This window comes from Hypomesus nipponensis, chromosome 20 (assembly GCF_054491055.1).
Source record: "Hypomesus nipponensis isolate SF chromosome 20, ASM5449105v1, whole genome shotgun sequence".
Taxonomy (NCBI): domain Eukaryota; kingdom Metazoa; phylum Chordata; class Actinopteri; order Osmeriformes; family Osmeridae; genus Hypomesus; species Hypomesus nipponensis.
Genome location: NC_140380.1, coordinates 1,212,501 through 1,215,000, shown reverse-complemented (window position 1 = coordinate 1,215,000; position 2,500 = coordinate 1,212,501). Strand labels below are relative to the sequence as shown.

The 2,500-nt window shown below is 46.4% G+C and overlaps 5 non-coding genes and 4 pseudogenes across 5 annotated transcripts in view; all 9 read right to left on the bottom strand.

Moving 5' to 3' along the window:
* Positions 1-33, bottom strand: part of LOC146242145 (5S ribosomal RNA) — a 119-nt gene extending 86 nt beyond the window's left edge. The window contains exon 1 of the ribosomal RNA XR_014739886.1: positions 1-33. This exon is cut by the window's left edge and continues 86 nt beyond it. This is a non-coding gene — a ribosomal RNA (5S ribosomal RNA).
* A 184-nt stretch (positions 34-217) lies between these two features.
* Positions 218-336, bottom strand: LOC146242144 (5S ribosomal RNA; annotated as a pseudogene).
* A 178-nt stretch (positions 337-514) lies between these two features.
* Positions 515-633, bottom strand: LOC146242143 (5S ribosomal RNA). The gene has a single exon (XR_014740270.1). It is a non-coding gene; the product is annotated as a 5S ribosomal RNA (ribosomal RNA).
* Positions 634-807: 174 nt separating this feature from the next.
* Positions 808-926, bottom strand: LOC146242142 (5S ribosomal RNA). The gene has a single exon (XR_014737087.1). It is a non-coding gene; the product is annotated as a 5S ribosomal RNA (ribosomal RNA).
* Positions 927-1,104: 178 nt separating this feature from the next.
* On the bottom strand, positions 1,105-1,223 carry LOC146242141 (5S ribosomal RNA; annotated as a pseudogene).
* A 180-nt stretch (positions 1,224-1,403) lies between these two features.
* On the bottom strand, positions 1,404-1,521 carry LOC146242140 (5S ribosomal RNA; annotated as a pseudogene).
* Positions 1,522-1,693: 172 nt separating this feature from the next.
* On the bottom strand, positions 1,694-1,812 carry LOC146242139 (5S ribosomal RNA; annotated as a pseudogene).
* A 178-nt stretch (positions 1,813-1,990) lies between these two features.
* On the bottom strand, positions 1,991-2,109 carry LOC146242138 (5S ribosomal RNA). Its single transcript, XR_014737086.1, has one exon. It is a non-coding gene; the product is annotated as a 5S ribosomal RNA (ribosomal RNA).
* Positions 2,110-2,283: 174 nt separating this feature from the next.
* LOC146242137 (5S ribosomal RNA) lies at positions 2,284-2,402 on the bottom strand. The gene has a single exon (XR_014738717.1). It is a non-coding gene; the product is annotated as a 5S ribosomal RNA (ribosomal RNA).
* Between the last annotated feature and the right edge of the window lie 98 nt (positions 2,403-2,500).

The following is a 2,500-nucleotide window of genomic DNA, read 5'->3' as shown; positions in this document are numbered from 1 at the left end:
ATCGGGCATTGCCAGGCTGGTATGGCCGTACGAAATAAGTTGACAACCATAGGCTACTTATCCATATACAGATTTAGCAATTGACAATGCAAGGTAGTCTCTCTCTCTCTCTCTCTCTCTCTCTCTCGTGTCAAAATGAAAACAGCTTCCAGCCCCTTTCATGAAGGACTACTTGTGCATATTGCAAGATTTCAGTTTCTAAGTGAATGAGCAAAAGAGCATACAGCACCTGGTATTCCCAGGCGGTCTCCCATCCAAGTACTAACCAGGCCCGACCATGCTTAGCTTCCGAGATCAGACGAGATCGGGCGTTGCCAGGCTGGTATAGCCGTACAAAATAAGTTGACAACCATAGGCTACTTATCCATATACAGATTTAGCAATTGACAATGCAAGGTGGTCTCTCTCTCTCTCTCTCTCTCTCGTGTCAAAATGAAAACAGCTTCCAGCCCCTTTCATGAAGGACTACTTGTGCATATTGCAAGATTTCAGTTTCTAAGTGAATGAGCAAAAGAGCATACAGCACCTGGTATTCCCAGGCGGTCTCCCATCCAAGTACTAACCAGGCCCGACCCTGCTTAGCTTCCGAGATCAGACGAGATCGGGCGTTGCCAGGCTGGTATAGCCGTACAAAATAAGTTGACAACCATAGGCTACTTATCCATATACAGATTTAGCAATTGACAATGCAAGGTGGTCTCTCTCTCTCTCTCTCTCGTGTCAAAATGAAAACAGCTTCCAGCCCCTTTCATGAAGGACTACTTGTGCATATTGCAAGATTTCAGTTTCTAAGTGAATGAGCAAAAGAGCATACAGCACCTGGTATTCCCAGGCGGTCTCCCATCCAAGTACTAACCAGGCCCGACCCTGCTTAGCTTCCGAGATCAGACGAGATCGGGCGTTGCCAGGCTGGTATGGCCGTACGAAATAAGTTGACAACCATAGGCTACTTATCCATATACAGATTTAGCAATTGACAATGCAAGGTGGTCTCTCTCTCTCTCTCTCTCTCTCGTGTCAAAATGAAAACAGCTTCCAGCCCCTTTCATGAAGGACTACTTGTGCATATTGCAAGATTTCAGTTTCTAAGTGAATGAGCAAAAGAGCATACAGCACCTGGTATTCCCAGGCGGTCTCCCATCCAAGTACTAACCAGGCCCGACCATGCTTAGCTTCCGAGATCAGACGAGATCGGGCGTTGCCAGGCTGGTATAGCCGTACAAAATAAGTTGACAACCATAGGCTACTTATCCATATACAGATTTAGCAATTGACAATGCAAGGTGGTCTCTCTCTCTCTCTCTCTCTCTCTCGTGTCAAAATGAAAACAGCTTCCAGCCCCTTTCATGAAGGACTACTTGTGCATATTGTAAGATTTCAGTTTCTAAGTGAATGAGCAAAAGAGCATACAGCACCTGGTATTCCCAGGCGGTCTCCCATCCAAGTACTAACCAGGCCCGACCCTGCTTAGCTCCGAGATCAGACGAGATCGGGCGTTGCCAGGCTGGTATGGCCGTACGAAATAAGTTGACAACCATAGGCTACTTATCCATATACAGATTTAGCAATTGACAATGCAAGGTGGTCTCTCTCTCTCTCTCTCGTGTCAAAATGAAAACAGCTTCCAGCCCCTTTCATGAAGGACTACTTGTGCATATTGCAAGATTTCAGTTTCTAAGTGAATGAGCAAAAGAGCATACAGCACCTGGTATTCCCAGGCGGTCTCCCATCCAAGTACTAACCAGGCCCGACCATGCTTAGCTTCCGAGATCAGACGAGATCGGGCGTTGCCAGGCTGGTATAGCCGTACAAAATAAGTTGACAACCATAGGCTACTTATCCATATACAGATTTAGCAATTGACAATGCAAGGTGGTCTCTTTCTCTCTCTCTCTCTCTCGTGTCAAAATGAAAACAGCTTCCAGCCCCTTTCATGAAGGACTACTTGTGCATATTGCAAGATTTCAGTTTCTAAGTGAATGAGCAAAAGAGCATACAGCACCTGGTATTCCCAGGCGGTCTCCCATCCAAGTACTAACCAGGCCCGACCCTGCTTAGCTTCCGAGATCAGACGAGATCGGGCGTTGCCAGGCTGGTATGGCCGTACGAAATAAGTTGACAACCATAGGCTACTTATCCATATACAGATTTAGCAATTGACAATGCAAGGTGGTCTCTCTCTCTCTCTCTCTCGTGTCAAAATGAAAACAGCTTCCAGCCCCTTTCATGAAGGACTACTTGTGCATATTGCAAGATTTCAGTTTCTAAGTGAATGAGCAAAAGTGCATACAGCACCTGGTATTCCCAGGCGGTCTCCCATCCAAGTACTAACCAGGCCCGACCCTGCTTAGCTTCCGAGATCAGACGAGATCGGGCGTTGCCAGGCTGGTATGGCCGTACGAAATAAGTTGACAACCATAGGCTACTTATCCATATACAGATTTAGCAATTGACAATGCAAGGTGGTCTCTCTCTCTCTCTCTCTCTCTCGTGTCAAAAT